At 37.4% G+C, this 14,110-nt stretch overlaps 1 protein-coding gene across 2 annotated transcripts in view; it reads left to right on the plus strand.

Annotated features, from left to right (window-relative positions):
* Positions 1 to 14,110, plus strand: part of ADAMTS3 (ADAM metallopeptidase with thrombospondin type 1 motif 3) — a 233,133-nt gene that overhangs the window by 54,393 nt on the left and 164,630 nt on the right. The gene's annotated exons all lie outside the window — the stretch shown is intronic.

Here is a 14,110-nt window from a genome sequence, read left to right on the forward strand (position 1 = left end):
ACCCATCCCATCACCAGTGCACATTTTCCACCACCAAAAGCCCTAGCATCCCTTGCATTCCACCCCTTCCCCTGCCTGTGTGGCAGACAACTTGCACAATACTCTCTCTATACTATGATTACATTCGATATTTCGACACCAGTCCCACCACAACTCAAACCTGCTGAAAAGGCAATGCTAGACAATTTGTTTTGTATTACTTGTTATGGGTAAAATATAATGTCGCTGTCACGCTTTCTAGGACTTCTAAAATTTTAATAATTAGGGTCTGGAGAGATCTCTGCAGGGAGATGCTTAGTTCTGAGATTTGTGTGTGTCTCTGGTCATGGCCATGTGGGAGCTTACATAGCCAGTGGCCGTTTGTGAGCGTCATCTCAGAGTCCCATTGGGTCTAGAGCATTATTTTAGTCAGCATCTAGGTTTTTTTCTCTTCTGTTCATGTCAGCATAACCCTTCATTACAACGATATGGTTATGTTTTATACACTGTCACTGTTCTCCCGTTGTTCATCTATTTGCTAGAGCGGGCCCAGTAATGTCTCCATTGTGACATTTGTTACTGTGTTTGGCATATCTAATACATCACGGGTAGCTTGCCAGGCTTTGCTGTGTGGGCAAGATACTCTCGGCAGCTTGCCGGCCTGTTTGAAAGTGGCAGAGGACTCGAACCTGGGTCGGCCAGGTCGGCCGCATGCAAGGCAAACGCCCGACCTGCTGTGCTATCCCTGTAGCCCTACTTCTACAAAGAGAAAAAAAATTAAAAACTTAGTTATGTAGGAAAAGGTATTGTTAATCAAAGGCATTATTAACCACTGGTGTAAGAGTGTGCGGTCATAGTAAATTTGGAACCAAAGGTAGTGGCCACAGAATGAAGAAGCTGATTGTTATTGTATATTTTCTGAAAAAAAATGATGAAGATGGACACCTGCCTGACTTTCTTTGCTGGTTTGTTCTCTGATTCTCTTAACTTACATCTAGTAAGTTGTTTTTGGCTCCAAGCCACCTCTTCAGAAGGTCTTTGCCTCTTGTGAGAGCAAAGTTTCTAAGCACTATTTTAACACAGCCTTCCTCTTTTCGTTCTTGAGGGAGAAGAAAATCTATGTTACTTTTTCCTAGGTTGTCTTATATATTTTTATGAACATTGAGTCAACACAATTTATTTAATGCACGTATTTACAGCTAATCATATTTTCTGTAAAAAAAGATATTACTGTGTGAAGAGTCAGCGTACCTTTCATATAGAGTATAAAGCTTCCAGATCTAATGGAAACATTCTGTTTCTCCTCCGGTTGCTCTGGGAAAATTTCAATCTCTCTCTCTCTCTATATATATATATATATTATCACTTAATCACTTAATCACTTAATCCCCGTAATTCATCGATTTACTCGAGCGGGTGCCAGTAACATCTCCATTCATCCTGGTTGCGTGCTAGCGTAGCCCAATGGCATCTGTTCGTTCTAGGAACATGCAGAGCCTCAAACCGATCATTCAGGGTCTTGACGAAGAAGTTTGACCATCTTGTAGGTGGGCGTCCATGCGATCTTTTTATGTCCCATGAAATCCAATCAGTAATGACTCTATTCCAGCAGTTGTCTGTAAACCTCATTATATATATATATTATATATATATATAATTTTTTATCATCTATACAATAAAAGCAGTGGGCATAGAAATGATATCCCTAAAATAAGCTTTTAGATTGACATGAGTGTCATTAATTCCAGTCAACAATCAATAGCATTGAACATTTATTAGTGGCAAGGCTCTGCTTTGCCCTTGTATATTTATTTAGTAATAATTGTTTATATTATAACAACGAATAATACTTATCTGTAGCCACGGTGGTACTTGAGTGCCTTCAGAGCCCTCTCAGAGATGCTTTGGGGACCAGGTGTTGCTGTTGATTGTACGTGCCATCATCCGTATCCTGCCGTTTCAGTCCTGCCTTTTCTACCTTCTTAAATGTATGACACTCGCAGGCAAACGTGGGTATGAGGGAGTCGGGGTGGGGGTGTGGGGGAAGTAATGCCCAAGCTGGTATCTCAGCTGTTTAACAGAGTGAATTGATCATTAGAAGTCTAGATTGTTTTCCCTCAAAATAAGCACTTGACTCTATAAGATCTGAATTATTTTTACCCCGCTGGTAATTCAGTCTCTCAGGAAATGAAACTCCTTTCTTCCATTTTCTTGGGAGGAATAGGGGGACACATCTGGCAGTGCTCAGGGCTTTCTCTTGGTTCTGCATTCAGGGATCACTCCCAGTGGGCTCAAGGGATCATATGGGGTGTCAGGGATATACCTGGGTTGGCCAAATGCAAGGGAAATGCCCTCCTACTGTGCCATCACTCCTGCCCCATTTCCTTCTATTTTTCATTCAGCTTTTTAGTATCAGAAGTATGCTTATTTGAAAATTTGATTTTGCTAGTCTTCAATTCTTTTGATGCATTCCAAAAGCATTCTTGAGGGCTTTTGTGTCAGGCATTTGCAGGAGAGTTAGATTGCTAAGTTACCTGAATGAACTAGACATAGGGCGAAGATTAATTTTTAATTTCAAATGAGAGTCAGATGGATTTCTACATTAGACTAAGTAGAGTAAATGAAGTATATATCACAGTAGATAATTGAACTAAGTAGACTTTAATATTTCTCTGATGATGAAGATAGGTATTTAGGTTTTGAAGTAAGTTAGGACTACGTAACACCTGGTTCTGCCATTAGAGTTCTTGTTACATTGATAACATTAATTTGTTTTTGTAGGTCACAGTTTCCTCATCTAAGGATGCAGGAATAACACAGAATCAGGAATAATATTTGGTATAGTTTTTATGGGAGGGTTGATTGGGGAAGTCTGGTTTAAGATAAAACACACATAAATTATGTATTCTCGAAGAGCCTGGCAAGCTACCGAAAGTATTCAATATGCCAAACACAGTAACAAGAAATCTCACAATGGAGATGTTACTGGGCCCGCTCAAGCAAATTATGTATAAATAAGATGTGTGATTAAGCCAGGTGGGTGCCAGCAGCCCAGCCCCAATTCAGCATGTCATCCATGGCCTTAGCACTGAATTGACTTTATGTCATGTGAAGTGGCCCCGGGATCCTTGAATACCACTTGGGAGGGTGCCTCTGAGCAAAACCAATTAGCCTGTTAAACCAGAAAACAGATACCTAAAGCTCGATATAGCAAGATGACTATAATTTTATATTAGAATACACTTAAGTTTGGTTTGGGCTGGAGCGATAGCACAGCGGATAGGGCATTTGCCTTGCACGTGGCCGATGTGGCCGACCCGGGTTTGATTCCTCCACCCCTCTCGGAGAGTCTGGCAAGCTACCAAGAGTGTCTCACTCTCATGGCAAAGCCTGGCAAGCTACCTGTGATGTATTTGATATGCCAAACAAAGTAACAAGTCTCACAATGGAGATGTTACTGGGTCCACTCGAGCAAATCAATGAAAAACGGGAGGACAGTGATAGTGACAGCGAAGTTTGGTTTATCATCTGTTTTCCACAACCTATCCAATTTTAAAACTTTATGCCATATCTGAAACCATTACTTAATAATTAAACTTCATTCTATAAATTTTTTAACTTTAACCTTTTGTGAATGAAAAATCATGTTTTTAAATTTATTTGTAAGCCACAGCCAGCAGTGCTTGGGAATAACTCCTGACTCTGCATTCAGGAATCATTTCTGGCAATACTTGGGGGACCAAGTGGGATGCAGGGGATTGAACCCGGGTCAGCTATATGCAAGGCAAGCTCCCTACCTGTCACACCATCTCTTCAGCCCCAGAATCATGATTAACACAGTGTAGATGTTCAAGAACTAGAATAGCAAAATATACAAGAAGGGTCTATTGAACTATGTAGAGAAATTTTGGAAGATTGTGTTTATTTAAAGCACAAATCTTCCCTTGTTTTAGTGTTTGTTGTCATGAAAATAATCACATACCAACATGCCCAGGGCTTAATGAAAACCTGGTGGCTGCAGACAAAGTCAAAAGGAGAACATGCTATGTTTCTTTTTACCTAATTTTCATGTGACATTTTATAGACTTTTCAAGAAATTTTAAGCATACCAACCTCAGGCAGATGCTTCATTTAAAAACATTTGTAATGTGGGAATTAGATAAAAGGAGAAGCAATTCAAAGGGAGTGACATATATCATCCAGCATTTTTCAAGCTAAAAATAATTTGGGTGGCTTTATTCTTTTAGCAATGTATTCCTCTCTTCTCCCCCTATCCCACCTCCACCCCTGCCAATGTGTTCTTTAACCACCCTTGGCTGTCTTATTACTTAGATGTGTCTTAGGTGCCCACCTTAAATCACAGAACTCTTTGTGTCATGTTATTTATCATAACTAATTTTGGGGAAAGAGCTGTTCTTTCCTATAGAAAATTTGTGGGCACTATAGAATTTCTCTGAGTAGCCTATGGGCATTCATCTCTTTTCTGTCAGGTGAGCATAGAAATTTAAGAGAATAGAATTTTCAACGGCCTCATCGCTGGTCTGATGTAGGAATGTAGAGCAGATGCAGTGACTCAAATGTAACTCCATCTGTGTCTTAATGAGATTCAGGCGCACTCATCTGTTTTTTTGGTCTTTTGTTCTTCTGCTTTAAGCCTGCTCTACTCGGGGAATATTCCCGTAAGATATAGAGGGTCAGATTTTGAATTTTGAAAAGGTAAAGCTATTTGTTTCATATATGATATTTAAAAATGCATTTAAAATTAAAAAGGGAGGTCAATAACCTTTAGACTCCAACTCAACAAATTTCACGCATGAGAGAAACTAGGATAGTAAGTGCCCTTATATTTTACATGTACTAAAGTTTGTTAGTGTCGGGGATTTTTTTGTTTGTTGGGTTTTTAAAAGATTTGTTTGCTTTTCTATTTTTCTCAGACAACAAAGTTGAATGAATTTAAGTGAGATTGGATGGGCAAGAGAAGGAGCTATTATAGGAATTACAAATATAGCAAAGCAATCCTATCTTAATGAGATTTGGATGCTTTTGTTGTTGCTGTTTCATCTGCTTCTGTACAAGTCATTGTATTCACTAGCCATGTAACAGAGCATAAAGCATTCATAGGCTGTCCATTACTCACAGATTTGTTCTCCACTGGAGACCTGTGCAAACCAAGTGTGCTATATATCTACTTCTGAGACAAGTGAATAGCACACTTCCTGAAATTCATTGTCAAGCATCTGTCATGCTTCAGAAATAACAGAGGGAGGGAATTGCCATAAGTATAAACAAAGCTAAGAATTCGTAGAAGCTTAATCTCTCCAACTGTTCTAACCAAGATGAAAATAGTTTAGCTATGACAGATTTGGTGACATATACTACAACAAAATAACCAACTTTATCTTTATTTATTGATTGATTTGTTTGGGGGATACACTTGGCTGTGCTCATGGCTTAACCCTGGCTCTGCACTCAGGGATCACTCCTGTGGACATCAGGGGATGATATTGGAGAGCCAGAGATCAAACCAGCTTGACCTTGTTCAAGGCAACTGCCCAGTGCCCTCTCCTCTGTATTAACACTTCAACCCTTTTTTTGGGAGGGGGTCACACCTGGCAATGCTCAGGGGTTACTCCTGGCTTTGCACTCAGGAATCACTCCTGGCGTTGCTCAGGTGATCATATGGGATGCTGGGAATCAAACCCGGGTTGGGCATGTTCAAGGCAAACATCCTACTTGCTGTGCTATTGCTCTAACCCCAACACTTCAACCCTTTAAACTGGCCAACTTTAGGTGGTAAAATATAAATAAAATCTAGAGAACTTTGATGAATTTTGATAATTGCATGTAATGATCACTACCACATTCATGATAAAAAAATAATTTCTTTTTATGTGACTTTGAAGTTACTTTCCTTTATCTGAGCAACTTCTGGTTTTTCACTACAATTTTCCTTTCTTAAATTTGATACAAATGGAATTAAGGTATCTTTCTGTGTTTGGCTTCTTCCAATTACCGTGTTTTTAAGATTCACCTGTGTTATGGCTGAATTTATAAATTACGTATTTTTATTGAATACTAGTCCACTGTATATATACAACAAAATTTATTTATCCATCACCATTTGAAAGGCATTTGAATTCTTTTAATCTGGGGACTATTTTAAATAAAGCTGCTGTGAACATTAGGGTAAAAGTCTTTATGGGATAGGTTTTTATTTCATTTAAGTAAATATTTAGAAGTAGAATTGCTGGATCATATAATAAATCCATGTTTAACTTTATAAGAAACTGCCAATCTAGTTTTTGAACTGCCTCCATTGCTTTTCATTGCTCATAACAAGGTTAGAGAGTTCCAGTTCTTCTACATCCTTGCCAGCATTAGGTAATGTCATTATTTTTATTTTTTCCAATTTAATTTTGCTTGCCAAGGATTTTTATGTTGTTCGTATGCATACTTGCCTGGGTTGGGAGGCAAGGGTTGACAAATGCGAGTGCAGTGCTCACACATCTTTAATACTGTTCAACAAGGTTCCATGCTTTGGTTTTGGTTCTCTCATACTCCTGGCTGAGGTGGATTGGAGATTACACCATCTGTTGCAGTATCAATGCTTTCAGATAATGGAATCACTGAGAACTTGTTGAATACATGTTTGTTGTAAATTTGTGGATCACACTTGCAGATTAAATTTGCACGGTAGATGCATACAATGGAGCTCTTCACTTGATCCTGCTTAGTGGTGTTGAAAAGTAAAAGTTTTTCATTTTATAGAATATATTCTTTTATATTCATGCTCCATGTACAATGTTTGAGAAATTTGCCAGGGTTCAAAGAGATAGTACAGGGGTGAAGACACTTACCCTGCACACAGCCAACTGGGTTCTGTCCTTGGCATTGCCTATAGTCCCCTATATACTGCTAGGAGTGATCTCTGAGCTCAGAGCCAGGGGTCAGTCCTGAGCATGGCTGAAAGGAGTCCCAAAACCAAAACAGAAAAAAAGAAATTGCTACAAACTAAATATTCATTGTTTTCCAGAATTTGCAGTTTTAGTTTGTATCTTGGTCCATTGCACAGTAGACAAATTGCTGTTACACTATTATTCTTTCTCAAAATTATTTTCTTTACCTTTTTCTGTAAATTTTAGAGTCATCTTTCATTATCTAAAAAGAAAAATCTCAGGTTTGGATTGGAATTAAGTTAAATTTGCTTACATATTTGTGGAGAATTTATATTACTATGTTGTTGAATTTTAAAATACCTTTCTGCTTATTTAGATTTGTTATTTTTAATAATTATTGTTTAGTTTTCAGCATACAGTTCATTGTTCTGTTTTTCTTAAATTCTACCTTGTTTCTCCCCTGAAATTGTTACTATAAGTATTACAGTCTTTTATTGTCTGAATAATCATTGGTTTTATAAAAATATAATTTGTTTTCCCTTCCCTCCCTCTTTCCCTCCCTCCCTCCCCACCTTTCCTTTTCCCCCCAGTAGTGCTTTGGCTTAGTCTTGGCTCTGCTTGCTGTAGGAATTCAGAGGATCATACACAGCACTGTGATGTGTTTCTTACATAATGTTACCCTGATGAACTCATTATTGTTCTACTATTTTTACAGTTGTGGGGGTCATGGTGGTATTCAATGGGCCATGTGGTACCAGGGATTGAACTCAGGGACTTACATATGCAAGATATGTGTTCTACAATTCAAGTCAGCTGCCAGACTCTTACTGTACTTTATACTAATAGAAGAATTCCTCTCTCATTTGTTTTGTTATTGTCAAATATTATAATTAAGTTTGACCAACTGCAGTTTGATGGATAACATGAAACATTCATTAGCAAATGTTTCTATGAGGAAGTGTTTTTAAGTTATTCTGTAACTTATGAAATATAAACTATTATATACATTTAAAGAATTCATCTTATCTTTTACGTGGCATATCTGAAAATTATTCACTTGAGAACATTTGCTAATATAACTCTGATTTTCTATTATACATTGATGATTTGGTGACTAGCAAAATAAAGAAACAATTTCCTTGAATAGAATACACTTTTAATACCTCCCTGCAGATACACTCTGAGAAAGGGTCATGATAATTGTCAGATTATTAACTTGAAAAAAGTTTATAACATGAGCTAGTAGACGAGACAACCTTGGTGGAAATAGTAAGAAAACAAACTACTTTTCATAGAAACAAAACATGTAACATTAATGTTCCAAAGCGCTTTTTATGTGTCCTTAATATACTATAAAACATTACGTTGAATTGCTTAGTGTGTTGTCAAAAGAGATTTCAAGCAGGGATCTTTGTGTATATGACATGTACTCTGCAGTAACAAAGGATAACATTTTAAGAAGAAAAATGATCAATATGTAGGTTTTTTATATATATACACTTCTCTCATGGAATATTTTGTTTCAGGTAAATGCAGGAGATGTAGAATTTTGAATGAGATGATAATTTATAAGTATCAGTATATATGAAAACACTGCTGTCCCTATTTGCCATTTATATTGCTGTTAGACTACATCTCATTTCTTCTGGACCAAGATTTCATATGTGAAATAACATCTTTTAGAAATTCCTTTCTTTAAAAAAAAATCTTTGCTTTGCTATTTTTTATAGTATTTTAAAGATTACTCTCTTTTAAAAAAATTGTGTCACCATGAGATACACAGTTACAAAGCTGTTCATGATCATGTTTCCCTTTCAGTGATACAATGTTCCAACACCTCTTCCTCCACCAGTGTACATTTCCTACCCCCAGTGATACCTGTGGTTTCCTTCCTGCTGCCCACTATCCCCAGCTTGCCTTTATGGCAGGCACTTCTCTCTGTCTTTCTGTGTCTCAGTGTCTCTGTCTCTCTGCCTCTGTCTCTATCTTTGTCTCTCTGTCTCTCTGTCTCTGTCTCTGTCACTCTCAGCATTATGATTTGCAGTACAGATATTGAGTCTTTATCATCTTTGTTACCTTACCAAAAGCATTTCAGCACACACGTCTTATCCAGAGTGATCATTTCTAACTGTCATTGCCATAATGGTTCCTTCTCTATCCCCAACACCTGAGTGATGGGATATGGTGAAAAGAACTCAATGAAATGAACGCTTCACCAAGAATACTCTACCCAGCCAGAAACTCCTTTCTTGAGGAATTCACTTATCTCAGGGATTTTCTTTTATTTATCTCAGGGTTTTAAAATTGTCTGCATTACAACACGTAGTTATGATCTTCCATTTACAAATGAGAGCGAAATGGCTTGTGTTTTTGATCTTTTTTGGTGGGCGATCTTGATTTCTCTAAAGCAATAGTTCTCAAGCTTTCTATTTTGTAATTGTCCTCCGAAACTTATTTGGCCCCAATTTTTTTTAATGTAATATTATGCTTAGCTACATTTACCATATTATAAGTAAAAAATGAACATAGTGTTTAATAATTTATATTACAATTATAAACCCATAGAAACTAACCTTTTATGGAAAATAGCTATACTTCAGAATAAAATTAGATGATTTAATAGTGGAAAAATTTTAATAGCATAATAACCTATTGTTATTTTTCATATCTACCTTTCATTTTAATGATTTTTGGTTAGAACATATGAAGAAAATTTAGTCTAGTAAACGTGAAGTTGCAAGAAGTGTAGTCTTTTTATATATTTGAGAATATTTTTATATTAAAAGTTCAATAAACGATAGCATTTTAAAGTTAGTGAAAATGTAGAAATTGAAAAAATTATTTTGTACTCTGTTAAATGAAAGTCTATTTGCATATTCATGGGCTATTTAGCTATGTATGATTTTTTTATTTCATGCATTGGTCATTTGGAAAATATTGGTTCCTTGAGTTATGAAATATCACAACATTAACATGTGTTAATATATTCACTGATCAAATCAGTGGAAGTCTGTGAGTTTTGGGAGGCTGTCAAGCTTGGAGTGGCAGAGATTAGTATTCTAAAGTTTTAATTTTCACTTAAAAGCTTAAATTTTATCATTAGCAACATATCACGTCAGTTGTTTTCTATGGAACAGCAAGCTCACTTTCTTCTTTTTTTAAGTATTTGTCAAATACTCAAGTTTAAATAACCATAATTTATGTTAGACATTGTTTAAAGTAACAATGGTATTCTATCCAAAAACTGACTAATGCAATGTGTACTTCAAACAATTGTACAAGTGGTCTTCCTTGATAGTCATTATGTATATAAGTTTTGTTTGCTTTTGGGCCACACCTGGCTGTGCTTATTGATTACTCATGACTCAGTGCTCAGTGATCAGTCCTGCCAAGGCTCAGGGACCAAACCTGGGTTGATCATGTGCAAGGCAAATGCCTATCCTCTGTTCTATCAGTCTACACTCTATAGTTATAATGTTTTTGCAATAATATATGCAATAGAAGTACAGCGGAATTGTTAATTTCTAGTTTATGTCACCTAGACATGTGGGAGGGTTTGGGACACAGCCTGCAGTACCCAGGGTTTCCTTCTAACTGTGTTCAGTGATGACTCCTGACAGTGTTCAGAGCACCATATATGGTGCCCAGGATTGAACCAGATTGGCAGTGTGAAAGGCAAACCCTGTACTGTCTCTCGGGTGTTGTCACAGAGAATATCAAAAGTTTTGTATTGAATGCCTAATATTTAATAAAATCAGAGGTCCAGGAGAATGGGTCAGTGTTTTATAAAGCCAGCTTTGCAAGCATAAGACTATAAGTTCAGTTTCTAGAACCCTGTCATGTAACAATTATGGTCTACTCTTGAAACCTGGAAACTAGCTCATTGTTAGTGATGCCCCAGAATAGCATTTTTGGTCATAAAGCAGTCATATGTTGGTGAGCACCACAGCTGAAGGAGGACAGCCTCTGGTGAGCACCACTAAAGATTTTTGTGAGCACCATGACTAGGAAATGCAATCTCTGGCAAGTAACATATAAGCTCTGCAGTAACCTCTGGTGAGCACTGTAATCAGAATGTGTTTGTACCACTGCTGAAGTGAGTGCTGGTGAGTATGTGTACAAACACCACAGTAAAGAACTGTGACATCTGTGAGCAGAATAGCTGATTGTGCAAACACTGTAACAGCTAAAATGAAGCAAAGGAAAGGGAAGGTCAAAAAACTGATTTATGTAGGTGACAGGGTTTTATGTTAAAAAAGACTGAAGTAAAATTGTTATTGATTTATCAGGATATCAGTAAGTTTAAATGAATTGTTTTAAATAATTACTGTGTGGCATTGAAGAACCCTATGAATGGTAGAAAAAAGAAACCTTGATTAATGCTAATCTCCCAAGAGCTTCACCTGTCATTGCTTATGAACTATCAGTGCAAATATAGACATGGCAAAGAGGGCACAAACATCTGTATATTAGGATGATGATGATGGTTTTGATCATGCAGAATACCTTTAAGAAAATGAGTCTCAGGATGCACAGACCAAATTTTGAGGATCACTGGTGTAAGTCATGGATATATAGCAGGATTATATGCTTTAACATGCTTGTTGCTTACATAGGTATATACTTTTATTGTTTTGAAATTTAAAGGAATTTTTTTAAAACTATGACTATGTGGTCCTCAATAAAGAGGAAAGTTAACTGATTTTATTAGTGCTCTAAGGTGATGCCAGATCTTATTCAAGACCCTTCATATATTTCCTCATTCTTTTTGATGAAATATCTATGAATTCACTCTTAACAGCCTCATTTCAGAGATGATAACATGAAACCTTAGGAACTAGACCGCTAGCCTAGTATATATGTCTTATATATGTTTGATATTGAGAAGGTGGAGCTGGAGCGATAGCACAGCGGGTAGGGCGTTTGCCTTGCACGCAGCCAACATGGACGACCCGAGTTCGATTCCTCCGCCCCTCTCGGAGAGCCCGGCAAGCTACCGAGAGTATTCGATATGCCAGACACAGTAACAACAAAGTCTCCAATGGAGACGTTACTGGGCCCGCTCGAGCAAATCGACGATCAACGGGAGGGCCTTTATTGAGAAGGTATCATAATTGGGAAAAAAAGGTCACAGTCCATAGGTTTCTTTATTTTGATGGAAAGAAAGGCCATGTGATACTGGGATAGTGATGAATCTCCTTGAACAGTATTTGATTTTTCTGTATAGCCTACAGGGTGGCTGCGTGCTGTTGAGCACTAAGAACACAAGATGAGTCGAGAGTTGTTCTGTCTATAAAGGTGCTGTCCAGGGGGACACTAAATAGGTGAGCAATTTCAGTGAGCTGTGGTTAAAGCAATCGTAAAGTGATAGCTACTTGACTAAAATAGAAACTTGTTACTGTGGCATCACCTAAAGGGATAACAAGTTGGCACTAACACATTCTGTAAGAAATGTTTCAGAGGAATTAGACTCAAATTTAAAGGACAAGCAAGAATTTAGAAATCTGTAGTCGAATTTTCAAATTCTGCTGCCTTTGGAAATATTCAGGAAGAGCTTATAGATGGAAGAGAAGAAGATGGCCAAGGATAGAACTTGACCAAATAATATTAGATTAAATGGAAACCATTGGGGATGGAGGAAATAAAGCCAGGGAGGTAGGTGGCTAGCGAGAAAGGTTGCATCCAAGAAAATAAAACATTATAATCGTCCTTCAGGGTTCTCATATCCTCTCAGCCTCACATCTTGCCCAACAACAAATATGCTGGTTCTCCCTTTAGAAAATTTCCAGAATTTGACCGTATTTGCTCTTTAAAGCAGCTCAAATCTAGGATTTTCTGCATATATGTTTGTTTTTCTTATCATCTTTTTTCCCCCTCAAATCATAATGCCAGTTTGTTTGTTTTTTTCAAAATAAAGGTCAGATTGTCATGCCTGCTGTTCCTTGTCTTCACTGCTGTTCCTGTCATTCTAATACAGATCAAGGTACTGTCGCCCTCAAGCCAACGGTGCCCTGACATAGCTTCAGCCTCTATAATTTCAAGCCTTAGATGACCCTGTGGGATATTCTGTCAGTCAGAAGCCAAGTATGCTCTCTGGATGAACATTTGGAAAGCCTTACCCGACCCTCTACATAGCTTTCAGTTCTTCAAAGAAACTTTACCTGGCCACCTGTCTGAAACAGCACCTTCCTTGTCATATTCCATTTATTCACTATCCTTCCCTTTATAGATTTTTTTACTTGTCATATTAAAATTTATTGTTTGCTCTGTGTTTCATTGCCTCTGGAATCTGCTCCATCCCCAAGTATCATAAAGGTAAAACTTTTGTCTGAATTCCCAGGCTCTTCTATATAGTAAATGCTCAACAAATATCTGGGTGAAAGAATGCATCTAGACCAGCTTGCTAAAAGAAAGAAATCAGATCACACAACACAAAGTTTAATCCACCCACCCCAATAGTCTCCCATGACTGTTGGAATGAAAACCAAATTACTTTCCATGGTGAACATCCCTTCTGCCATCTTGGACTTAGCTGAGACTGACCTCTTACCTTTTTTGCCAATTCACCTTGATGGTGACATAAAAAATTAGCTCCAGTGTACTGGAGTACACTCCAGTACAGTCCATATTGGACTTCTTGTTCTTCCTGGGACTTGAAACTCCTTTTCCTCTTGGCTTTTTACTCACTTTCCCACACCTTCCCACACCTTTCACATGGTTGGTGGGCTCCTTGGAATCCTTCAAGTGTTTGCTCAAATATCACTTCTTCAGAGAAGTCCTCCTGGATTGCCTTGTTTGGAAACAGTGTTTACAAGATATAGGCTAATTTTTTATGTCATAATTGTTAATGAGCAATATTGTTAACTTATTAGCATTCTGATGCTGACTTGGGTTGTGCAATTCCTGAGTTGGGGGGTTCTTTTCTTATTTATCTTTACTTTCCTAGCATCTAGTAGGGAGTACATTGTTCCTCTTTTAAAAAAAACCCAATACTTAGAGCATGTATGAATGAAATACTTTTGTGACTCCTATGAGGGTGTTGCTGTAAATACTTGAGTACTCTTTCAATGACACACATCGTTTAAATAAATGCTTAGAACTTTTAGGAGGAAGATTTTATAGTTTGAACATTAAGCAGTGACACTACCTTTCCAAAACTGGCTCTTGGAATTCTGGTACATTACTTTAAAAGATTTCTTTTGCACATTCTTGGGAACCTAAATCTCTCAAACTTT

This window comes from Sorex fumeus, unplaced genomic scaffold (assembly GCF_029834395.1).
Source record: "Sorex fumeus unplaced genomic scaffold, SorFum_2.1 ptg000013l, whole genome shotgun sequence".
Taxonomy (NCBI): Eukaryota; Metazoa; Chordata; class Mammalia; order Eulipotyphla; family Soricidae; genus Sorex; species Sorex fumeus.